Source organism: Humulus lupulus, chromosome 4 (genome assembly GCF_963169125.1).
Source record: "Humulus lupulus chromosome 4, drHumLupu1.1, whole genome shotgun sequence".
Lineage (NCBI taxonomy): Eukaryota > Viridiplantae > Streptophyta > Magnoliopsida > Rosales > Cannabaceae > Humulus > Humulus lupulus.
Window position 1 is genome coordinate 200,420,003 of NC_084796.1, and position 27,325 is coordinate 200,447,327.

General features: G+C 38.7%; 1 pseudogene; it reads left to right on the forward strand.

Moving 5' to 3' along the window:
• The first annotated feature begins 24,270 nt into the window (after window positions 1–24,270).
• On the forward strand, window positions 24,271–26,974 carry LOC133831109 (phenylalanine ammonia-lyase-like; annotated as a pseudogene).
• Window positions 26,975–27,325: the final 351 nt, after the last annotated feature.

The window sequence follows — 27,325 nt, forward strand, 5'->3', positions numbered from 1 at the left end:
AATTTAAAAATAGACTAACAACTTAATTTTAAATATTTTAATATATTAAAATATTAGAATTAAGATATCAGATATTTAAGATATTTTCTTTTAAATTCTTGATGATTCTTTATTTGAAAATATAAATATATTTTTATTCTATAGTTTTTGAATATTTAAATTATTTGAAATTTGAATATTGTTTGTTATATATTTTTATGGATATTTGAATTTGATTAACTGTTTTGAGATATTTTAGGATAGTTATAACTATTAATATTTTATTTTTTTAATGGTTAAAATATTAGCTATAGTTGTAACAACACAAGATATTTTTGAAAAACAATTAAGATATTAATTTTAAAATTTAATTTTGATTAAATTTTGAAAAATATCATTTTTTTTCCAGCCAATTAATAAATTTTTTTTTAATAAATGGGATTTAAATTAACTTTGGTTAATTGTTGATAAATCATATTTAAATTAAATTAATATTTTTTTCTTCAAATTAACATAAACAAAGTTGATTGTTGATAAATGAAATTTAAATTAAGTATTGTTAATTGTTGGTAAATTTCATTTAAATTGACTTAATTTTGTAAAAATTTAATTAATTCGAACTTTTGATAAATTCTAGATAATTAATTGTGGTATTTTTGCAAATGAAATAAATTGTGGTATTTTTTGCATAAATTCATAGAATTGCTCATATAGTAACATGATTAGGCCCATCCAATTATAACATGTTTGTTTGCACTATATGTGGTATTTTTACAATTGGGCTTAGATGCATATAGTGGCCTATATGTTTGTTAGATATATGGTTTTTGCCAAATAAAATATTCATAAAATGATAGGTTTTATTTGGGCCCATTAGAAAATGTAAAATTGAAATTCCCCTCTTATGGGTGATTCCACTTGTGAAGGCTCATTTGTTTTGCATGACTATAGTGGGCCTAATGAATTAATAACAGTTAATGAAATTAAGTTTTAAATTCCTGTCTTTTGGACCTTGTATGGAAGTTAGGGGGCCTTTGTAGTGGGAACAACATACTGAACCCAACCCTCCTCCATACAAGCCCAATTGTTAAGGCCCATTTACCTGAGTTGGAATTAATTGTATAGGTTCATTATATTAGTTAAACCTAAATATTGATTAGCAACAAATTAATTCTAAATTAATTGAATTTGTTTCAATGTGACACTTTGGAATTAATAGGAAATTATAGGACTTTGGTTTTAAAAATTCTAATCTTACAATTTTTTGGAAAACCATAGCCATTAATTTTCTAAAATTAAATAATAAAAAAACTATTTTTAATTTAATAATGAGCTTATTTTAATAATTTTATTCGATTTCCATCATTGGTTTAACATAGTCAATAACTTAATGGGACCTCGAGGCGCTTTGCTTCGTCCCCCTACGGAAGGTGTTCATTAGTTATTTTGACAAGGTTAGATTTCGAAAGATAGATAATTATAGGTCAAATTCTACTAGACTCACCCCTACGGTGACTACTAGGACTAAATCTATGATTATCGAAACCGTGGGTTCTAGCTCATGAAATAAGAGATTTTGTTTTCTTATTTTGATCGAATAGTAAGTTGTTAATAGTGGTGTCCGTTATTAAATGAGTTTACAACTCTATTTAACTAGTGGTATTTTTGACTCTCGCCAACCGGGACAAGGATATCATAGATTAGTTAAAAACCTAAAGAAATAGAGATAAGATTATTTTTGGTATTTTTTCTCATATCTTACATATTTTTGGTATATGTTGTGCTATTTCTTGAAATTTGTGTGAATAGAAGTTTTATTGAGCAAAAGTGATTGATTTCTATTTTATTGGTAATTTGTAGTTTTAAGCTAAGTAGTGTCTGTGTCTACTCCCATCGTTTCTCAACTTTCGATGGAGAAACTCATTGGAGAAAACTTCCTTAATTGGAAGCAGAATATCAACATAGAGTTGATTGATGAAAACTCCGAATTCGTCATGATTGAGGAATCCCCAGAATGAGCACCATGTCTGCACGTTTGTGATGGCACCTTCAATGCTCGTGATGACACCGTAAATGCTTGGATAGCACTGTCTCTGCACATATGCGATGACATCGTAAATGCTCAAATGGCACCGTGTCTGCACGTTCGTGATCAACTCAATTGTGGTCTGACGCAACTCATGAACGAGCTTCAGATTATTGAGCCTATCATGGGTGGACCTAGTGAGGGAGGAGAAAATATTACTACTGTTGTTGCTGCTGATCCAGCTAAGGCTGAAGCTAACCAAGCTTTGTCTTCGAAAGCTGGAAACAAGAGGAAAGGTGGACAAAACAACAACCCCAAGCCTGCAAAGGCTGCAAAGACGAGTGCGCAATCAAGTGCACAAACGCCTAAGGGGAAGAACAAGAAAAACAAGAAAGGTAAAGATAAGTGCTTTCACTAAAAAGAGAAGGGGCATTGGAAACGAGATTGCCCCAAGTTTCTAGCAGCTAAAAACAAAGGTAATGATTATAGTTCATTTATCTTAGAAACATGTGGTTTAGAGAATGATAAATCCATTTGGATAATTGATTCTGGATCTACCAACCATGTTTGCAACTCTTTACAGCTTCTTGAATCGTGGGAGGAAGTGGATGAAGGCGGCTTAAAGCTTAGAGTTGGGAACGGAGCATTCGTTGCGGTCCAAGCTAGAGGAATAGCTCGTCTAAAGTTCGGAAACAAATACTTAATTTGAAAATGATGTATTTTTTTATTCCGGATTTAAGTAGAAATTTAATTTCAGTTTCCATGTTGCAATTAAAACGATTTGTTATGACTTTCACAAGTTCTAATATATCTATTTCTTTCAATGGATCACAATTGTGTATTGCATGTTTGGAAAACAGGCTTTATATTCTGTGACCTAACGAACCCCTCGCTCTTCACAATGATTTATTCAAAGTAGCTAAACCTAGGACCAATAAATGTCAAAAGACTGATAACGATAAAATGACGTATTTATGGCACTTGAGACTAGGTCACATTGGCTATGATAGGATTCAAAGACTTACAAAGGATGGAACTTTGAGGGAACTCACCTTAGGTGAATTACCTGTCTGTGAATCTGGTCTAGAAGGAAAACTGACCATGCATCCATTTTCTGCAAAGGGTGATAGGCCCAAAGAACTACTTGGACTTGTTCTTTCAGATGTTTGTGGACCTTTGAAAGTACAAGCCAGGGGTGGTTTTGAGTATTTCATCACTTTCATTGACGATTTCTCTAGATACTCATGTCTTTACCTAATGCATAGGAAATATGAAACATTTTCAAAGTTTCAGGAATTCCTAGCAATGGCTCAGACCCAATTAGGTAAAACGTTAAAGATCTTGCGATCTGATTGGGGTGGAGAATATTTGGATATGCAGTTCCAAGATCATTTAACTGAACTTGGGATATTATCACAACTTACTGCCCCAGGTACTCCGCAACAAAATGGTGTAGTGGAACGCCGAAACAAAACTTTATTGGAAATGGTTAGATGCATGCTTAGTTACTCAACTCTACCAACTTCGTTCTGGGGACATGAAATTGAAACCGTGAACGACATTCTCAATGTCGTGCCGTCAAAATCAATCCCCAAAACACCTTTAGAATGCTGGAATAGTCGTGAACCTAGTTTACGCCATTATAGAATCTGGGGGTGTCCCGACCACGTCCTGAGGAAAAAGGAGGGAAAGCTACAACCGCGAACTGAAGCTTGCATGTTTGTTGGCTATCCTAAAGGTACTCGGGGTGGACTTTTCTATAGTCATTTAGAAAATAAAGTATTTACTTCTATGAATGCTACTTTTCTGGAAAATGACTATGTCCAAAACTTCAAACCTCGCAGCAAAGTAGTCTTCGAAGAGATGGTTAAATAATTGAATCCAACCAATGTTCCATTGTCATTAACTCAAGTTGATGATGAAATTCCCACTCTTCATGTCCAACTGACGCAAGTCGATTTAAATGAAGATAGTACCACTGTTCCTGAGCAAACAGTCACAGAGCCTTGTCGTAGTGGGAGGGTTTCTAGGAACCCAGTTCTCTATGGTTTGGATGGTGAAACCAATATGGTTGTTGGTAACACTAGTGATGATGATCCGGTGTCTTTCAAACAGGCAATGGCTAGCCCCGAAAAGGAATTATGGCTATCTATAGACTTAAGCAAACTTCTCGTTCCTGAAATCTTAGGTTTGATGAAATAATCAAAACCTATGGCTTTGAACAAAATATTGATGAGCCCTGTGTTTACCAACTGAAGGCAAATCAAATAATGGTATTCCTGGTTCTTTATGTAGATGATATCTTACTCATTGGAAACAATGTTAAGAAATTATCAGATGTTAAGAATTTGTTGAGCACTCAATTCCAGATGAAGGATTTTGGTGAAGCAAGTTATGTTCTAGGTATCTAGATCATTAGCATAGGAAGAAAAAACTTTTAGTTCTACCTCAAGCAACTTACATAGATAAAGTGTTTGAACGTTTCTCAATGACAAATTCCAAGAAAGGGCGTCTACCGTCCCGCCATGGAATTCATCTTTCAAAGAAGCAATCTCCCCAGACTCCTGAAGAGGAAGATACAATGAGAAAAATTCCTTATGCATCTGCAGTTGGAAGTCCGATGTATGTCATGTTGTGTACTAGACCAGATATCTGCTATGCAATGGGAGTAGTGAGCATGTATCAATCAAACCCAGGACCGGAACATTGGATAGCAGTTAAGCATATCCTGACGTATTTAAGGCGGACTAGGGATTATATGTTAGTCTACAAGGGTGGTGTTCTGAACCCTGTAGGCTACACCGATTTAGATTTTCATATTGATGTCAATGAAAGGAAGTCTACTTCTGGAATTGTGTTTACTCTTGGGGGTGGAGCTGTGATTTGGAGAAGCATAAAGTAGTCTGCAATCTCAGATACCACCATGAAGGCTGAGTACATAGCCGCGTCAGAAGCAGCTAAGGAAATAGTCTTGCTAAAGAAGTTCTATTCGGATCTTGGTGTTATTCCAGAAATGGATAAACCGCTTCTGTTGTTTTGTGAAAATACAGGAGCGATAGCCAACTCGAAAGAACCTTGAAGTCACAAGAGGAGTATGCATATAGAAATGAAGTATCACATTATTCGAGAATATGTGGCTAGGGGAGATGTGAAGGTTATGAAGATAGCAACTGAAGACAATCTTGCAGATCCATTTACAAAGTGTTGACGTTGTTTTTCGTCAACAGTGAAAGAAGAGCACGAAAACAATAATCAGTAATGGCCAAAAAATACGATAATACAAATGAGATTTTTTACGTGGTTCAGCAGTTAAATCTGCCTAGTCCATGAGTCTTTGTTATTAAACTTAAGATGACCTCTGAAAATTCTTCAAGGATGAATTTTCCAGAGTTTTCTCTCAAGATCACAAAAATTCGGTCCCTTACAATGGTGTATGACCTCTCTATTTATAGAGAAGATTTCAAAATACTCTCCCACATATTTCGGGAAGTTACTCTATATATGCAAATAAATTAAATGGCATTAAATGCCTGCAATCCGATATAAAAGGAAACGTCCCCTGAAGATCAGGGGGCGTATAACCGATCAAATAATATCCCTTGATTGTAGGGGATTTACAGTAATAAATGTAGACCACGTCTCTTATAGATGACTCATTAGGATGTTCAAAGTTGTTATCCTATATCACCAAGGCCCTATTCTCCCAGGTTTTCTTATTCACTTTCGAGCTATAACATCTCCCGAGGCCACATGACTTCGAGCTCGTACATGCGTCAGGCTCGGAGCCCCTGATCCGAGATCATCCCCGAGAACAGATGCACCTCGGGGTCTATCTTTCGAGCTTGTGAGGATTTTGAGGCTATCATCTTTGAAGTTGTCTTTGCTTCGCAGGCTCGATGTTTAGATTTCGAATATATTCCAGAATTTATGAGTTCATTCATTATAAATCCAACTATCGAGGTCACAATTCTCATGGCTCGAAATCTGGGTATAACATCTTTCCCCCTCAAAAGTATTTGTTCGAATCCTATGAGAAGGAAACTTTTGAACTACTTTCTTCGGGAACCGTATCATCACATACTTGAGAATGGACACGTGTCAGTTGGGTATTTCCCATTCAGGGTACTCGAGTACCTTGGAAATCTTCCCACGATCATTCGTATGCCACCTTTCTGGTACCATCATATCAGTAATCCCTATCCGTTGGATCTTGCAAGGGTTTTATTCAATGTCCCAGATTAGTCCCCTTTTACCGTCTATATATAAGACCCCATTCATCGTCTTCCTCTTATTTTTCGCTCATCAGAAGAAAGAACAAAAACAAAACCAGAAACTCTCCCTGAGAACTCCCTGCTTGTGCATGTTCTCTCAGCCGAAGAAGCAAAGGACCGCCAGTTTGTTCGAGATCGTAAGCTCATACCTACAGCCTCTCCTTCAATCAACGATTTCTCTGCAATCGCCATTATTGTGTAAGTGTCCAATTTTTATTTTCCCTTATGCTAGTTTCTGTCCATATTGTTCTTGTTATTTCTGGGAGTGCGCGGATATATTTCCTTAGTATGATATGCTAGGAAATTTTTGATTGATAGGCTTCTACGTTTACGTTCCCATACTAGGTTTAAATCTCTGGTTTCAAAACCAGTTAAGGTTCTTTTTTCTGGGTTTCAAAATTTTAAAGGACATATCTTGCACACCAAGATATCGGGTATAAAACCTTGGTTTTAAAGAACTCACGCTACCCAAGATTACCTTTTTTGGATAACCGCCACTCTTTTTCCCATGATTTTCAGGATTTTAAAAAATTTTGTCCACTCTCCTCCTTTTTCTCGTGGAATACACGTTCCGACTCTTTAATAAGGGTCTTAGTTTCGAGCTCGTTTCGTTCTTAAGCTCCGAGCTTGTCTTGTCAAGCTCGTAACCTTTGAACTCTTGCATGCATGGCCCTCACCATTTTTTCTTTCTCGCTAGATGTCACAGAATCTGGAAAGATGGTGGGGGTCGTTACTGGCAATCCCTTACTCTCCCAAAACCCCGGGCCCGGAGTCGCTGTTTGCTCGGAATCAACGTCGAATTCGCGAGTACAATCTCGCGCGCGAACAAGAGGAGATTCGAGCTCATTATCGCCGCCAAATTGACGAGGTCATAGAGAAGAAAAGGAGAACCCTTCGAGAGGCAATTTATCCAGAATTTAATTCAGGGCCCAGGCCGATCCCGCTCGACCCTAAATTGAAAGTGACCGTTGCGTACAGTCCGGGAGAGCTCCAATTTTCACTCATGGGGGAACCTTTTACCTCGCAACCAAGGAGGGAAATCTTTGAGGCCGAGCACTATTGGAGCTCGGTTACCTCAACAAATCAGATAACTGATATTCTGGCCTTCCATGGTCGCGGGTTGTCAAGCTCCTTGAGATGTCGAGCTCCGACCGCTAGCGAACGCAGCTGCCATGCTCCAGGAACTGGAAACCCTGACAACAGGCTGAGGTACGCGGCCTGGAGTCCGGAACACATGAAGGCAGGAGCGCTACTACCTTTGAAGTCTTTCTTCAAGGACTTCACGAATTTTGTTGGGTTGGCTCCGTTCCAGCTCAACACCAATTCTTACAGGGTTCTGTCTACCCTGAGGTCGTTATACCACGAGCTGAAGTGGAAGGGACCTTCACTGGAGGAGATTTTATACCTCTTCTGTCTGAAAAGCAATCCCTCCCGAGCTCGGGGAGGAGACGACTTTTACTACCTTTCGAGCTATCCCAAAGAGAAAAAGGTGTTTGAGGATCTTCCTAATCATCCACGTGATTTTAAGAAAGCCTTCTTCTAGACCGATGGCTTGTCCCCGTCTCGATGCTACTCATTCAGACAGATTCGTAAGTATTCCAATCTTCTTTGTCTCCGTGCTCGGGATTTTATTTATAAATCCGTACTTAGTTGAAATGTGTCTTGCTTTCCAGCCAATTTTTACCGTCCTACTCCCGACGAGGCAATGAAAGGTCATAGGGAGACTCTGCTCCAACTCCCTTACGGCAGGAGGTCTCTCTCGTACCTTTTGCATGAGAGTAAGCTTCGAGATTGTGGGCTTTTGGGAGATGGCCAATCCACCTCGGACTGGTCCAATAAAAAGTATGACCGTTGGGAGGAGGTGCCTTTTCCCACAGGCGTCCTCCCTCCAAGGAGAGAGGCGAGGCCTCCACCCCAAGCTCGTTGAAGAAGCCCGCCATCGGGGAACGAGGCTAACGATGAAGCCTCGAGTTCAGACTCGGATGATCAAGGTAAAGTCATCCTTAGCTCAAGAATGTGGTCCCCACCTTATTAAAATACAAACCTGATAGGTTAGTCTTGTGCCCGGATGATAGGGACCACTTCTATATTTGGACTTGGGTAGACGACCGAGTTCATAGGTTTGATAGTTGGCTCGGGAAGTATGACACCATGTATAGTCTGAACGAGGTGTGGGATGGGATAGCCGTCCAACATGGGACAAATGACTATAGGCACCTTTCGAGGTTGACGTCCACCTATAGGGAAGGTACTCCCCCCGCCTCTTCTGAAGATGGGGGAATTTCGTGGTCCCCGAGCTCAAGTTCGGGGAAGAGTTCCAGTTAGGTCTTTCTTTACTTGGTTTTTCTTTTTTATCTTCCAAGTTTATTTGCATTATGTTTAACTTTGATTGGAACTGTGCAGGTGCCATGGATCCCGACCTTGACGCTGTGCTTTTTAGTGATGAGGGAGCTGGAGCTCAGAAGAGTAAGCGTCCGAGAGCCTCGCGGAGGTCCGACCGACCATCCAAGATCCCCAGACGCTCCGAGAAGACCCTAACGGCTCAGGCTACGGCGAGCACACCCGAGGAGCCGAATGTCCAGGTTGATGCATCTGGTTCAACTGCGCCCACCTTGCTTCCTCTAGTCGACACTCAAATAACAGTCGGCCGGCCCCTGAAGAAACCTTCAGTCTCCAAGGTCCTACTGCCGACGGCCCGACCTCATGTTGAGGAGTTTGTGCTTGACGGTGCAGCTGGGACTCAAGGAGCTTTCTTAGCTTGGACGTTCTCTCTCGAGTGGGTCAGAGTTTTTCAGGCTTTGGCGCTGACCATTGGGACCTTGTGCACAAGGCCTCAGACTGTAATGCTCTTTATGATAAGAGTATTGAGCTCACTGCCGCGGTAACCTTCGCGACTCTCCTTTAATTGCTTGTGTCTCGGCTCGCGATCTAATTCATTCTTAATATTTCAGGCCCTTGTCGTTTCAGCACAGCTTAATTATAAGCTGACCAACGAGGTGCACACGAGTATGTCTCTGGCCCAAGAGTCGAGGGATCTTCAGCTTAAGATGGCCGATGAACTCAGGGACTCGAAGACCGAACTCGAGAATGTGAAGACCCGTCTCACGGAGTTGGAGAAGGCAAAAGCCGAGCTTGAACAGGCGAAGACTCGTCTTGCTGAGCTGGAGAAGGCTAATGCTAAGCTCGAGGAGGAGAAAGCTGCTACTTTCGACATCATGGAAAGCGAGAAGGCCCGCCTCCTGGACGAGTTCAAAGAGCAGAAGGAGAAGGCGGTCGACCAGGCCATGTACAAAATTTGGGTTGACAATGTCGACCTCGATACCAGCTTCTTGGGTCCTCTCGAGGCCAAGTATGTAGAGCGGTGGAATGCCCGTCTTGAGGCGAGTGAAGCTGCTCGAGAGGCTGCTCAGAAGGATAGTCATGCTATTCATCCTGGGGGGTCTAGTGCCGTTGATGTTGGAAAAGCAAAGGGAACTGCTCCTTAATGATCCTCACCTCGGGGCTGCGTCCCTTTATTCTTTGTAACTATTTTAATTTATGCCCATAGGGCTGATACAATTTCTTTTCATATTAACTTATATATGCTTTGCATTTCTTGGCTCGAAATATTTTGCATATTTTTTATTAATGAATTGTTTATGTTTATTTCTTCATACAAACATAGTTTGGATTTAGGCTCGAAACTCGATGCGTTCACGCATTGTTTGTTCAAATTATCCGCTTCCGATCTCGTTATTCATCAAGGTCGGATATTACTTTAACCATGAACCCGAAAGTACTTGTATGGTAAGTAATGTGAATGGTTTAGTTATATCTTATTACTTAGCTACTTTTCCTCGTCCTCGGTTATTTTCCCGAGGTTATGAGTTCGAAACTATTTTTCTTTAAGATATTCCAGCCTCGATCTCGACTTATTTTGAAGTAGATTTAGGTTCCCACTTATCGTCGATTAATTTTAGCTGGTTTGCTCCAAACCTGTTAAGTTTGCACATTTGGTTAAATCCAAACGTTTTTATCTTTTGATAATTTGGTTATGTCCAAACTATCTAAGCTCGCATATCTGGTTATATCCAAACACTTGTATGTTTTTTATAATTCGGTTATGTCCAAACTATCTAAGCTCGCGCATCTGGTTATATCCAAACACTTGTATGTTTTTGATAATTCGGTTATGTCCAAACTATCTAAGTTCGCGCATCTGGTTATATCCAAACACTTGTATGTTTTTGGTGCATGTTATTTTATTTTTTAAGCTAATGGTATATATACCCATGATGCCCCCTTAATATCCTATGAGTGTGACCATAGGTTATTAAATTAAGAGAGATTGCAAAAATAAAAAGAGATAACATGTTGAACGAAATAGATCCTTATTTGATGGAATTCAAAAGCAGACAAATTAATACAGATAGAAAATCATGGTTACAGGCAACACCTTTCCTATACTATTGGTAGTAAGGTCTTAGGTGTTCGCCATTCCATGATCGCGGTACCAGGATCCGATCCAATCTTGCTAGCTTGTAAACACTGGGTCGGATGACTGACTCTATCTGGTATGGTCCTTCCCAATTCGGCCCAAGCACACCAGCTGCCAGATCTCGTGTTGCCAAAAATACGCGTCTCAACACCAGATCTCCCATTCTGAACTTTCGATCACGAACCCTCTTGTTGAAATACCTGGTAGCTCGTTGCTTGTAGGCAGCGTTTCTCAGCTGAGCCTCTTCTCTCTTTTCTTCAATCAGGTCTAAGGTTTCCTCGAGATGAGTGTGGTTTGAATTTTGGTCGTAGATCTAAGTTCGGATTGTTGGGATTTCGACCTCAATAGGCAACATTGCCTCGCAACCGTATGCTAGAGAGAACGGGGATGCCCCGTTGATGTTCGAGCTGTGGTCCTATATCCCCATAGGACTTGGGGCAATTCTTCGGGCCATCGTCCCTTCACCTCCTCCAAATTTTTCTTTAGAGAACTCTTGAGAGTTTTGTTCACAGCCTCGACCTGGCCATTCGCCTGAGGATGAGCTACTGATGAGAAACTCTTTATTATTCCATTCTTTTCACAAAAGTTGGTGAACAAGTCGCAATCGAATTGGGTTCCGTTGTCGGATACAATCTTCCTCGGCACCCCATATCGGCATACGATATTTTTTACCACGAAATCAAGGATCTTTTTTGAAGTTATTGTTGCCAATGGTTCAGCCTCCGTCCACTTCGTGAAGTAATCCACGGCGACTACAGCGTATTTTACTCCGCCCTTGCCAGTTGGGAGAGAGCCTATGAGGTCGATTCCCCATACCGCGAAAGGCCATGGGGAAGTCAACATGGTTAGCTCGGATGGTGGAGCTTGGGGAATCGTGGAGAATCTTTGGCATTTGTCGCATTTCTTCACGTACTCGAAAGAATCCGTTTTAATAGTAGGCCAGAAATATCCTTGGCGTATGATCTTCTTGGATAGGCTATGCCCCCCGGTGTGATCTCCGCAGAACCCTTCATGAATTTCTTCAATGATCTTCTTAGCTTCGGGTGGAATTACGCACCGAAGTAATGGCATGGAATATCCCCTTCTGTATAGCTTTCCGTCCAAAATGGTGTAATGGGGAAGTTGATACATTAACTTTCGAGCCTGGTTCCGATCTTTTGGAAGGACTCCGTTCTCAAGATATTCAACTATTGGGGTCATCCAGGTAGGCTTTGTTTCAATCATACACACATCTTCCTCCTCTGGCTCGTTAATGCTAGGTGCCGATAGGTGTTCTATGGGCACAACGTTCAGCTCTTCATTTTCGGCGGAGGTGGCGAGCCGAGCTAAGGCATCTGCATTTGAGTTCCGCTCTCGGGGAACCTGTTCGATCGTATAAAATTCGAAACACTCCAATGCGGATTTTGCCTTCTCCAAATAAGCTGCCATTCTCGTGCCACGAGCTTGGTATTCTCCTAAGATTTGGTTAACCACGAGCTGGGAGTCGCTGTGGCAATGTATTGCTTTAGCTTTGAGCTCCTTGGCTATACGAAGCCCCGCCAGTAAAGCCTCGTACTCGGTTTCATTATTCGACGCCTTGAAGTTGAATCTTAAGGCATAATGAAATTTGCTTCCTGCGGGGGTAATCAAAATGATTCCTGCCCCCGATCCATTTTCATTGGATGAGCCATCGACGTATAGTTTCCACAGCTCATGGGCCGGGGTTATGACTTCGTCGTTGGTCATGCCAATACATTCTACTATAAAGTCCACCAACGCCTGTGCCCTAATGGTCGTCCTCGGGTGGTAGGTGATCTCGAACTGTCCGAGTTCAACCTCCCATTTAAGAAGTCGACCTGAAGCTTCTGGTTTAGACAAGACTTGCCTAAGTGGTTGATCAGTCAACACATGAATGGGATGCGCTTGAAAGTAGGGGCGGAGCTTACGAGATGAATGAATTAGACTAAGCGCCAGCTTCTCCATCAGGGGGTATCTTGACTTTGCCCCCAGTAATCTTTTACTGATGTAGTAAACGGGTCTTTGTACCTTCTCTTTTTCTCGAACGAGTACTGCGCTTATTGCGTGTTTGGTGGTGGAAAGGTATAGGTACAGTACCTTTTTCGTTTCAGGTTTTGATAAGATAGGGGGTTCGGCGAGGTGCTTCTTAAGTTCCTGGAATGCCATCTCGCAGTCCTCTGTCCATTCAAATTTCTTTCCTCCCCTTAAAAGGTTGAAAAACGGGAGACAACGGTCCGTAGATTATGAAATAAACCTACTTAGGGCCGCCATCCTGCCGGTCAAACTTTGAACATCCTTGTGTCTTCGAGGTGAGGGCATGTCAATCAGGGCCTTGATCTTGTCGGGGTTGGCTTCTATTCCACGAGCGTTCACGATAAAGCCCAAGAATTTTCCTGAAGATACCCCGAAAGTGCACTTCTGAGGATTTAGTTTCATGTTATACTTTCGGAGCACGCCAAAGCACTCTTCGAGGTCATCAACATGGTTATTGTTAATTTGAGACTTGACAAGCATGTCGTCAACATAAACCTCCATGTTGTTGCCTATCTGTTCTGAAAACATCATGTTCACGAGCCGCTGGTATGTGGCCCCAGCATTTTTGAGCCCGAATGGCATGACATTGTAACAGTATAGCCCCTTATCCGTTATGAAGCTCGTATGTTCTTGGTCGGGGGCATGCATGGGAATCTGGTTATATCCAGAATAGGCATCCATGAAGGACATCAGGCCATTCCCCGCCGTGGCATCCACGAGCTGGTCAATCCTTGGTAATGGGAAACAGTCTTTCGGACAAGCTTTGTTGAGGTCTGAATAGTCAATACAGGTCTGCCACGTTCCATTGGGTTTTGGGACCAACACCGGATTGGCTATCCAGTCAGGGTAAAAGGCATCCCTAATGAATCGGTTTGCCTTTAACCTGTCAACCTCCTCCTTTAGTGCCTTCTTTCTATCTTCGTCCAGCTGTCTTCGCTTTTGTTGCTTCGGAGGGAAGCTTTTGTCTATATTCAGTGCGTGGCTAGCTATATTCGGACATATTCCCACCATGTCCGAGTGTGACCACGCGAAGACATCCTGGTTCTTCTTCAAAAAGAAAATTAGTTGCTATTTTGTCTCATCTTGGAGGTATTTTCCAACCTTCACTTTTTTCGAGGGATCGGTTTCCTTGAGCTGAATTTCTTCGAGCTCTTCTAAGGGTTCAAGGTCAGCTTTCTCCTCAACCCTTGGATCAATCTCTTCATCAATCTCTAAGACTGTCCCGTCTTTATTTTGAATAATGACGAGTGTTTGTGTGCTCGTCTGTTTCTTTCCTCTCAAGGAGATGCTGTAGCATTCCCTCCCAGCCAATTGATCTCCATTCAATGTTCCAACGCCGCTTGGGGTCGGGAACTTAAGGGCCAGATGCCTTACTGATGAGACTGCCCCCAGCCCAACCAGGGCGGGTCTCCCGAGAAGCACATTGTAGGCTGAAGGTAGATCTACTACTACGAACTCCATCATCTTGGTTGCCGAGACTGGGTAGTCTCCCAAGGTTACAGGGAGCTCGATGGATCCCATGCAGGCGATCCCTTCTCCTAAAAAGCCGTATAAAGTAGTTGCACACGCTTTCAGGTCGCGAAGGGAGAGTCCCATCTTCTTGAGGGTTGCCTTATAGAGAATGTTGACTGAGCTCCCATTATCTACGAGAACTCGGTGGACCCTTTTATTGGCCAGATGGAGAGTGATGACCAGCGGATCATGGTGAGGAAACTGGACATGGGACGCGTCTTCCTCAGTGAAGGTTATTGGTTGGGATTCAATCCTCTGGCTTTTTGGAGCCCCAGGTTCGGGTTCATAGGGAGACCCGTCCCCAGTCTTCAACTCGTTAATGTATCTCTTTTGGGCATTCCTGCCTATTCCTGCGGGATGAGGCCCTCCCGAGATGGTTATTACATCCTCTCCATCAATTGGCGGGGGCCTATCTTCTTCCCGAGCTCGAGAATTATTGTTTTGTGCGGGTGGAGGCGCGGCTACTTTTTGGCTCGCGGCCGCCTGACTAGTACTCTGGTTCTTGACATATTGTCTGAAGTAACCTCTCGAGATCAATCCTTCGATCTCATCTTTCAGCTGTCGACATTCATCAGTAGTATGTCCGGTGTCTCTGTGAAATCGGCAATACTTACTGGAGTCCCTCTTGGACTTTTGATTTCTCATCGGGTCCGGACGCCTAAAGGGGGCCAAGTATATGTTCTCCCGAGACTCGTTGAGCTCGGTGTACACTCTGTACACGGAGAAATATCTCTCCCCTTTCTTTTTCTTTCCTCCCTCGGCCTCGGGGTTACTCCCTTCGTTCTTTTTTCTCTTGGAGGGGTTTTCTACAGCAGGCTTTGAAGCTACTGGGTCCGTCGAGGTTGAGGCAGAGTTGAGGTTTATTGTTGTAGTTTTGGGCTAGGAAGTCACATTAAGTGTTGACCTTGCTTCCTCTACATTGACAAACCTCTGCGCTCGTCTGTTAAACTCGGTTATGGACCTCACCGGTTTCCTTTGCATGTCGTCCCAGAGGGCACTCCCTGGCATTACTCCGGCTTGGACAGCCATTAGGTGTCCACTGTCATCTACGTTCCGAGCTCGGGCAACTTCCAGGTTAAACCTTGTGAGGTAACTTTTTAACGTTTCGCCCGGTTGTTGCCGAACGTTAGTTAGGGTTGATGCCTCTGGTCTAACCCCCATCATGGCTCTGAACTACTTCTTAAAGTCTTTAGACAGTTGCTCCTAAGAAGTTATTGAGTGTCTCTTATATTTTTCGAACCATCTTTTGGCTGGTCCTATCAATGATGCTGGAAACAACATGCATCTGAGCTCGTAGCCCACGTTACTGGCTCTCATTATGGTGTTGAACGTACTCAGATGACTATACGGGTCGGTCTTTCCCTCAAACGTTGGGGCGTGAGGGATCCGAAACCCTTGGGGAAATGGAGTGTTGGAAATATGGGGAGCAAACGGCTCAAGCTCCTCGTCAGAATCTTCATATTGGTCGTGTTCTTGCTCGTTTTTCAAAAGCCTAAAGGCCTTTTCAAGCTGATCAATTCTTTCTTGGACTGGGTCCGCGAGAGGTACTGTCTGGAATCGGTTGTCATCGATCACAATTCCAGGCTCGCGCCTCCGTAAGGGATCTTTACACCTATTCAAGCGATCCCTCAGGTCCGGATTTATCGGGTCAACATTACCCCGACTCTGATTCAGGTGTTCTCGCAGGTCGGGGCGATTTCTGCGACTTCCAGTATTCTTACGACCTCGATCATGCTTGCTGACCAACCTGGTATCTCCAGAGTCGTCACTAGTAAAACTCGTCACATAATTATTTCGAGATGGATCTCCTCCATGCCGCCTTGTCTCCGTCGTGCGAGACCGAGATGCTTGACTTCTTTCTGATGGGGCCCCTCTCCACTCCTGGAAAGCTTCCCCGTTTCCTTGTCTCCCTCCCGCACGCCTCTCGCCCTGATCTCGAACTGGTTGAGCATTCTTGCGAGGGGGTGAAGGATATCTTATAGGTGATGGAGGGAACCGTATGGGTGACGGTGGCTGCCATCCATTTCGCGGCCTAGACGGTCCGGAGTTTGCCTGAGATGGGTTGGTTGCATTTGGTGCGCTCCCAGGGATTTGAGTCTGAGCCTCTGCAGGGGCTCGGTTGTTCTCAGTTCCTGCAGGTACTTCCACAGGTGGATTAACCGGGGCCCTAGCCCGAGTACTTCTCTGGGGCCTAGGGGGAGCGGATGGCTCTACTGGTGCCGGAGGTTGAGCCGGCCTCCTTGTGGCAGGATCTTTTCGCGGACGCCCACGGGGTTTGCGGGGAGGAACGTGTACGTCACAATTCTCATGGCTCGAAATCTGGGTATAACACAAAGACACTACCAGAAGCTACATTTGATAAGCATATCAAGGAAATAGGATTAGTATAATTAAGGTATTAGTTTCAATTAGTGCAAATGGGAGTTTGTTGGGGTTTTATGTTCTAATTAAAACCCAAATTCATTGTAATCTCATTTTATTATCAATAAAATAATAAAAATTATTTTTTGACTTGGTTAATCACTTTGCTCACATGTTTTATTTTCATGATTATTTGTTTAATATAAACTTCTATTAAATCACGATCATATAACTAATTGTATTTATAGTAACGTAATCATAATGGAATATAAATATGATTATATGTTCAAAAATAAGTTAGTCCTAACATTAGTCAGTGCACAAGATTTACACTGACTTGCTAATCTACAATATGATCTACTTACACATCACAGTGTTATGCTCTTTCTAGAACATTAACAAAGTAGATAAGATTGGATGTATTTGTTACATCGGACATGATCGATATTGACAGTTGATAAGATAAGTAAACATACCGTTATTATCTATTCTAGTCATATCATATAGTTGACCATAGGTCAATTCAATCTCAATTCTGAGTGGTTAGTATTCTAACTGATTGTATTATTTGAGTTCTTTGACTTTTTCGTTACCAGCTTACCATACGGACTAGCCCATACTTACATCTTTGGAACTCGGTAGTATAATTGAGTGGGAGTGTTAATCATAGATATGAACATCTATAGCTTCTGATGAAGAAGTAAAACGATGGTTTCCTTTTAGTTTGGTTCAAGGTGTTAAATGATAGAGATCTCATTTCAGTAAGTAAATTAGTTTACTGAAATATCATTTACAAGGAACTAAGCGTTTTAAGGATAAAATACAATGAGGGGTAAAACAGTATTTTAGTCCTATCTCATTATAGACTGTCTATAGTGGATTGAGTTACAATTATGGTCGTAACAATGGATAATAGCATATCTATATTTGTTATAGAGCGTTCTATGAATTCAAGAGTCAATTCCGAGTCTAGAGTGGAGTCACGATGAATTAATAAGTTAGTAAATTTATTTGTTAGATTTATGATAACTTATTGGAGCTTGATTTCATAGGTCCATGGTCCCCATTGTACCTTGGATAAAATCATCTAGATAGTCTCAATTAATTGATTTAATTATCAAAGTTGACCAGGTCAATTTTGGATAGTTTCACAGAGTTATGTAATTTTGAGAAGAAAAGAGAAATTATGGCATATTTATTAATTAAGATAAATTGATATCTAAATTAATAAATAAGTTTATATCAAGGTTCAAATTATAAATAATTAATTTGATAAAGGATTTAAATAATTATTTAATTAATTAAATCAACAGAAAATAATACATGCCTTGATTTTAAGTCCAATAGGCTTATAATCAAATGGGAAATTTCACGGGCCTAAAGCCCATGATAATTTCGATCTAGGGCTGTTAATTGGATATTATTTTATTGATTTTTTAATTAAATTAATTGGCCTAATTGAGTCTATAAAAGGAGTGTTCAGAGAGAAGTCAAAACATAAGTTTGACAAGTCACTAGTCAGATTTTCTGATAGGTTTTAGATTCTCTCTAAACATAAGTCATTTTTTAAGCCTCTTTGTTATTTTCTCTTCTTCTATCTATATCTATCTTATGTGTTGAGAATTGTCCACTCTAGTCTAGGTGATTCTAAGGCTACTTCGGAAGACTGTGAAGAAGTCAGAAGAACAGTTCAGTTCTTGATAATACTCTGCGATAGAAAGGATACAAGGGTTAGAGAAACTGAAGGAATGACTCATTCATTCTGATGCGTATACTGTAAGTATTCTTATAATTGTTTCTCTTTGAATTCAATTTTAGAAACATGTTCTAGGTTATCTCATATTAATTTGTTTAATATTATATTTACATGAAAATAAATAAAGATCCTGTATAAGTTTTCTCAACAGTTGTGTGGTATGTCTTGTTAAACTTTTTCAAAAAGTTGACAAATCTTTTCTTTGTTAGTATGCTTGTTAGCAGGGGGGAGTTCTTAGGAACTTTTTTTCTTTTTCTAACTAAGTGTTTGCTGTAGGTTTTGAGCTCATATTGCTAACAATATATTTTGTCTAAGAAGTTGCCAAAGGGGGAGACTGTAAAATCCTATTATTGTCTAACCTTTTTAATAAATATATTTTATTATTTAATTGGTATTTTTTTGAAATTATATATTGGGTATTTAAGTGTGATTGTGTCTCATTTTGGTAAGAACCAATTCTTTATTAAGTGCATTTTTTATATAGTAAAGTTTCCATAAATATTTATGGTAACCTTGTTTATAATGAGTATGCGTATTAAAGAATTATTCTCTGTATATTTTTCCTTATCTGTCTAAAATAAGGAATTTGAATGAAGCTTGTGCCCAAAGGAAGGAAATTTCGAAATGAACATGATAGGGTTTTAAGACCAAGTTCGTCCATTTCTTGATGCGACAAAATAGTTTTCTGTCACATTTGGAAATTCCTCTAGTAAATGAAAAGAGAAGTTATTTTGGGTAACTTCCCGATTTCGTCTGATTTAGGCCATTAACGAGATTGGCTGGCTTAGTGGTTTCTAAAACTCTATAAATACTAGACATAAGCAGCAGCCATTCTCACCTCTTCACCATTTCTAACGCTTTAGGGTTTTGAAGAGTTATTTTATTTGTTAAGAGTAGTTCTTGTTATACTATCTCTTTGTTTGTTTGTGCTTTGTGTTGTTTATTCTTGAACAAGTCATAAATCTTGTGAACGTGACATACAAGTCTTTGGGAGAAGATTTCCATAAGTCTTACTTCGGGATGAAGTAAGCACTCATTAAGATTAGAAGGGATTTTGTGCTCTCGATGATTGTCAAACTCAGATTATTAAAGTGGAGTACTTCAAGGTTGCGACAAAGTTTTAGAGGGAGACTAAACTTTTATAAGTCGATTGTTTTTGTATTATTGAGACCTTACTAATTGATTTTATCTTTGGCCATGGCCCCGTGGACTAGATTTTCCGAATCACGTAAAAAATTTATTTTGTCAAGTTACTTTTAGTTTATTTATTTTCTGTTCCTATATTCTGATTCATCAGCAATCTGTCCTGATTCATCAGAATATCTATCTGATCAAACAATTGTTTAACTATTCCGCATTAATTAAATTGTTTGTTAAATTCAGTTAGTAATCTTAAAAAAAAAAAAATTCACTACAAGAAAAAAAGGCTTTTACTTTGGTTTTTATGCTAGATTTACTTCAGTTTTCGCTAAAATTTGCAACCGCAGTAGTTCGGGGTGAAGTAAAATGTAGATAAAAATCGAAGTGAAATATAGGCTTTCTACTTCGGTTATTATGTAAAAGTGAAGTAGAAAGTGAGGAATCTACTTCGGTTTTTACATAATCACCGAAGTAGAAAGTTGTGTACACTTCCTTGCTGAGAACTTTCTACTTCGGTTATTATGTAAAAACCGAAGTAGAATCCTCACTTTCTACTTTTGTTTTACATAATAACCGAAGTAGAACCCCCCTCCCCCCCTCTTTTTTTGGAATAATTATTTTTGATTATTTTAAAATGGCGCAATTTATATATATGGAAGACTTCTCAATGGTTACTACACATAAATGAGTAATATTATGCCCCCATATATATTATAGCACATTTCAATTTGAATTTTAAAAAGATATTGATTAATAACTAATTTTCTAGTCTCTAAATCGTATATGTATTGACATATTTTTGTTTTCTTTTATAAAAAAACTCATATATATATGTTTCTTTAAAAAACCAAAAATCTTTGATCGTATATGTACCATTTATATTTATATTTTACATCACCAAAATTATACTTTTTACATCAAACTACAATAAATCACCTTCTTTGTTTTATATCACCAAAACTTTACTTTAATATACTTTATTCATTTTAAATATTTTCTCTCACTTTCAATAATATATCTTTATATTTTAATATTTATAATATTTATCCATATATGATGTCAAATATAAAATACTTTTGAGGGAGCAAAATGTTATACCCAAATTTTTGAAAATAAAATAGTAGTCTCAAAATGTAGGCTTGTAAGTGAAAATATAAAAAACATTGGAAGTATCCCGTATGATTGGATATTGAAGATGTATGTATATATATAAATATATAAGTTCCACGTCACTAGCACTCGAGAATGCCATATGAGCTCGAAAGCAAAGGTTTCCTCCGAAGGACAATATCGACGAATTGACCAATGAGGAGGCAAAGTTAGTATTATGTTGAGCTCGAAGCATAATGTAAGCTCGAAAGCGCGTTGAATCAACAATGCGTATATTGTTGGAAATCCCTACTCTTAAGTGTTTAGTTGAAATCATGTATAAACAACCCTATTTTTAAGGCATATTTGTTTAAGTAATGCATTTAAATATATTTGTTTAAATTCATTTGTATTTTAAATTCAAAGGAGATATGTTGTAACTCCCCTGATATTAATGGAAGAATTTTCTGTAAACCAGGCCTATAAATAGTCTGGATCATTGTCATTTTAAGGACTACGCTCAATTCTTGTATTCACAAACTCTATGAAATTGCTTTCAAAACTTTAACGCAGACAAATAAATAAAAGTGATTCGTGAACTATGTAGATTTAACTACTGAACCACGTAAAAAATCTTTGTTATTTTTTTTCTTCTTAATTATTCATTTGCTTAATTTGTATTGTTTTTAGTTGACGAAAAACATCGTCAACAACTTATATGTCATTTTTATTATTTTAATACTATTTTTATCTATTAGCATTAAATACTAGACTTTTATCTTATTATTTTATTTTTATTTTTATCTATCAACAATAAAATATAAAAGAAAATTATTATTTTTTTGTATATTTTCAATAAATATCAAATAAGCGTTAATGAAAGACTAATTTTTTCATCAACTTTTACAATTGTGCATTGGAGTACAGTGTTGAAAATTGTGTCAAATATTTCACATATTGAAAAATAACACAATATTTACATCTCCCATTGAAGATAGACTAAGTGTGGGGATTCACTTTAGATATATGTAAATTTTGTGTATTTTACCACAGCTGATAGAAGTGTGTTTTAGCATTTTTTTAGTTATATTTTACATATATATCTATTTTAACATAGTTGATGTGAATGCTCTAAAGGAGAGCCCAAGGAAATGTTGTGACACTCAAAAATTGTTCTAAAACACTCTATCTATTTTCTTAGTTTTTTTTTTCATTTTATTATTCAACTTTTTCAAAAAAAAAATATTCTATTATTTAAAAAAAAAACCAAAGAGATAATGTGGCACTCCAAAATTACTCTAAATCACTATATCTATTTTCATAGTTTTTCTCATTTTATTTATTCAACTTTTCCTAAAAAAATATTTTTTTTTATTCTACTTTTAATATATATATATAATAATAGTAATTAACTATATAAAAAAGAGAACTTCAAGAAGATGATGTGACACTTTAAAATTGATATAAATCATTTTCTCTATTTTCTTAGTTTTTCTCATTTTTATTCAACTTTTTCTAAGAATATATATTTTTATTCAACTTTTAAAAAAAAAATATAATAGTAATAGTAATTAAATGTTTTATTTTATTTTAGTTTCTAAATATTTATATATATATATTAATAATAAATTAATTATTATTAATTCTATTTTATTTTATTGTCTAAATATCTATCTACATAGAATGATAATTTAATTAACTAATTTAAATGAGACATATTTAATTGTCTTTTTAAATGGGAGATATTTTTCAAAATAAATTTATTAACTAATTTAAATGAGAGATACTTAAGGGCCTTCTTCAATGAGAGATTTTTTTAAAAAAAAATTTATAATTAAATGAAACCTGCATGCACATATAAATATATATATATATATTTAAATGACTTGAAAATTAAACTACAACACAATTAAAGAAAATATATTCTTATCTACTCTATTTTAGATAAATATTTTTTCCCAAAATTCAATACTAACTCTTTGATCGATAAATTTTTAATAATTTATTTTACTATTTTTAAAATAAAGGGTCCAAATAAGTAATCGACCAAAATACATGTGGTTCAAAAAATCTATCTATATCAGAAAACTTGATGCTTTATGTATCATAAGATACTCTATTTTTTTGGCATGCCAACTTTAAAAAATATGACAAAAATATGATTTTTTGAAAAAATCAAACAAGATTGCCCATTCTTGTTGTCTCTCTCCCTCTCGTACAACTTCTCTCTCAATCTCTCAATTCCTCTTCATTTCTCTATAACCACGGCACCACCACCACCACCATCTCCCCACGACAGCAGAGCACACCACATCTCCATGTCCCCACTGCCATTAACGCCTCCACCACCATTGAAGCCCCACCTCCTACCACCATTAAAGGTTTTTCATCATTTTTTTAAATTTTTTTAATGATGATAAATCTTATTCAAAATTTAAATCAAAGTAAAGATTCACCAGAAACACTAATTTATTGATTTTAAACACTTATGTACAATATTTATTATTATTTGTGTTTTTTTTCAAATCTAAAACTTAAAAATTTGCATAAAATCAATGTCTAACGATGCATTAATGATGCAATTGCGATGGATCCTTAAAAACATGAGTTTTAAGCCAAAACGATGCTTAACGATAGCTATCGATGATAGAACGATGCTTGAGCGATGGTACTATAAAAACTTAATTTTTGGCATAAAACGATGGCAAAAAAACTTCATACCACACAATCTTCCAAAAAAAATTTAAAAATTTAAAAATTGAGCAAAATATATATTTTCTAGTTCATAAATAAAGACAAAAACAGCTTTAAGAGATGTGCGGGGTTAATAAGCTGTAATACATCATTAACCATATATATTAATTCCGAATGTCAAGTTAATTATGTTATATACAAAATACACGGAACATTACCAAACACAATATTGTAATTATATTGCCCATGTTTGTCTCCTAGAAATTCTTTCCTTTGTTCAAACTGTTTAAACTGACTTTTAAACAAAGGCCCATTATTTGGACTATCATACATTAATCATTATGCATGAGTGGCAGTGGGTTGGTGACAATCCTTCCACGAAAAAGCCATCTATTAGAGTATGAAAGTGCCCTTCTTTCTTAGTCTCCCACCAACCAAGTCAATAACAACAATACATTGGACCGTTCTTCTTGCTATTTTTCTATTCTAATAAAACACATCCTTTGACCTGACCAAAACCAGAACTTTAACCATTTCTTTCTCATGCATACGAAATAGTAATAATAAATTAATAATTATAAGGGATAAGATGGTGTATGGTTACACTTCTTTTGACTATTTGCGTTTTCTTTTGAACTTTTTCTATAGCCCACTCAGAACTACAAACCAATCTCAACCATTAGGATTCTACCAAGTTGCATGCATGGGACGGCCTCGATTCATTTATATACCAAACTCTTTCGCTACTGACTGCTTCGTGGTCATTCTCATCTCATGCATACGTAGTTACGTAATACCTAAGAACCACCTACCAACTCTTTCTCTTTCTCTAAAGCCATCGTTTTTGAAAAGGCCCACCACCTCTCTCTTTCTCTCGCGTGAAGCCACCTTCTGACTTCTATATAAGACCGCTATATCTTCTCCTTACAATTCAAACCAAATCCAATTTGTTCCTTTCGCAAACCATTTCTTCTTAAGCTCTCCACAATCACACTCTCTATCAGAAACACTTCAATATAGTATTTGATAATTATATAAAGATATTTACTTCTCTTTACTACAAATGGAGAGTTTCTGCAAGACTAAGCCAGCACCCATCGTCTCTAATGACCCGTTGAACTGGGGTGCGGCGGCTGAGTCGATGACTGGGAGCCACTTGGATGAAGTGAAAGAGAATGGTGGCGGAGTACCGGAAACCGGTCGTCCGTCTCGGCGGTGAGACGCTAACAATATCCCAGGTGGCTGCCATTGCCGCCGGTGGCGATGTCGACGGAGTTAAAGTAGAACTTTCTGAGTCGTCAAGGGCCGGAGTTAAGGCTAGTAGTGATTGGGTTATGGAGAGTATGAGCAAAGGTACAGACAGCTATGGTGTTACCACTGGGTTCGGTGCGACATCGCACAGGAGAACCAAACAAGGCGGTGCGCTTCAAAAGGAGCTAATCAGGTAATTAATATATCACCACTTTATGTACTTTGGCCATATCTAGTTTACTCTGTTTTGATGTTAGGCTTGGTAAACTCGATTTAGTGAGATCGGATCAATTTATTAGATATATATAAATATATATATGTTTATATAGTATACCGAGAAGTAGTCCGTTTCACCTTTGCAAGTACTCTTTCTAGGAGAGGCCAACATCAAAATATTAATATCTTTATTAAAATATTTATGTACAACCTTCCCAGAAAAACTAATATCCAAGGCTTGCATCAGTGACTGATCTTTCTAAATTTTATTGTTTGCAGATTCTTGAATGCTGGAATATTTGGCCATGGAACAGAGTCATGCCACACTTTGCCTCGCTCTTCAGCAAGAGCAGGTTTGCTCGTTAGGATCAACACCCTTCTACAAGGCTACTCCGGTATCAGATTTGAGATCTTGGAAGCCATGGCCAAGCTCCTCAACAACAATGTTACCCCATGCTTGCCATTGCGTGGAACAATCACGGCATCTGGTGACCTTGTGCCTCTGTCTTACATTGCCGGTTTGCTCACGGGCAGGCTTAATTCCAAGGCTGTCGGCCCCAACGGTAAATCCCTCACCGCAAAGGAAGCTTTCAAAGTTGCCGGCATTGATTCCGACTTCTTCGAGTTGCAGCCTAAAGAAGGCCTTGCTCTTGTTAATGGCACTGCTATTGGTTCAGCTGTGGCTTCTACTGTTCTTTTTGAGACCAACATTCTTGCTGTGTTGGCCGAAGTCTTGTCAGCAATTTTTGCGGAAGTGATGAATGGTAAGCCCGAGTTCACTGATCACTTGACTCACAAGTTGAAGCACCACCCTGGTCAGATTGAGGCTGCAGCCATTATGGAACACATTTTGGATGGCAGCTCTTATATTAAAGATGCTCAGAAGCTTCACGAGATGGATCCTCTTCAGAAGCCAAAGCAAGATCGCTATGCACTTAGGACATCACCCCAATGGCTTGGACCCATGATCGAAGTGATCAGATTCTCAACCAAGTCTATTGAAAGAGAGATCAACTCAGTGAATGACAACCCTTTGATTGACGTTTCAAGAAACAAGGCTCTTCATGGTGGCAACTTCCAAGGGACCCCAATCGGAGTTTCCATGGACAATACCCGTTTGGCAGTTGCAGCAATTGGTAAGCTCATGTTTGCCCAATTTTCTGAGCTTGTCAATGACTTTTACAACAATGGTCTGCCTTCAAATCTCTCTGGTGGCCGCAACCCAAGTTTAGACTATGGCTTCAAGGGAGCTGAAATCGCCATGGCCTCCTATTGTTCGGAGCTTCAATATCTTGCTAATCCGGTTACTAGCCATGTCCAGAGCGCTGAACAACACAATCAAGATGTGAACTCTCTGGGATTGATATCTTCAAGGAAGACTGCTGAGGCTATTGATATTCTCAAGCTCATGTCTACAACATTCTTGGTTGCTCTTTGCCAGGCCATTGACTTGAGACATTTGGAGGAGAATCTAAGGCACACAGTTAAGAAGATTGTGAGTCAAGTGGGTAAGAAAGTGCTAACGACCGGCATTAATGGCGAGCTCCACCCATCAAGATTTTGCGAGAAGGAACTGCTTAAAGTTGTTGATAGAGAATATGTCTTCACGTACATTGATGATCCCTGCAGTGCTACCTACCCATTGATGCAAAAACTAAGGCAAGTACTAGTCGAACAAGCTTTGGTTAACGGTGAAAATGAGAAGAATTCAAACACTTCAATCTTCCAAAAGATTGGAGCTTTTGAGGAAGAACTGAAGACCCTTTTGCCTAAAGAGGTTGAGAGTGCAAGGATTGGCGTGAAAAGTGGGAATGCAGGCATATCGAACAAGATCAAGGAGTGCAGGTCTTATCCATTGTACAAGTTTGTGAGAGAGGAGTTGGGAACTGGTTTGCTTACAGGGGAGAATGTTATATCACCAGGAGAGGAGTTCGACAAGGTGTTCACTGCTATGTGTGAAGGAAAGATCATCGACCCCATGTTGGAATGTCTCAACAGCTGGAATGGTGCCCCTCTTCCAATATGTTAATTGTCATTATAGCTGTAATTTTTGCTTACACTGTCATCCTCGTTTGTGGGATTAATTAGCTCAGTGTTGTAAAACTATTATTTGTAAGATGTAATTTTTCTTCTATTTAATAAAACGTCTTAATATAATTTCTTAAATATAATCAACAAAAAATGAATAATGAATTTTACTATTTTGTAGATGAACTTTTCACATAACTAGGCAAGAAAATATTTTTACTTCACCAGTGCCCCCTTCCTCATTTTCCTTTCCTTTTTTTTTTCTTTTTTCTGTCTTCCCACTCTTCTCTATTTTCAGCCCCCCTCACACTCCACCACCAAAAACTCAAATTTTGGGGTGTAAACTCAATTTATTTTAGCTCCATTTCATCAATATCTTCATCAAACATCAAGAGGAGCATTTAGAAATATGTTATAGGTAAGTATTTTTCAAGTTTTTGTCCTAATTTCTATTTTTTTTTAGTTTGAAGAAGTGATTGAAATTGACAAATGTA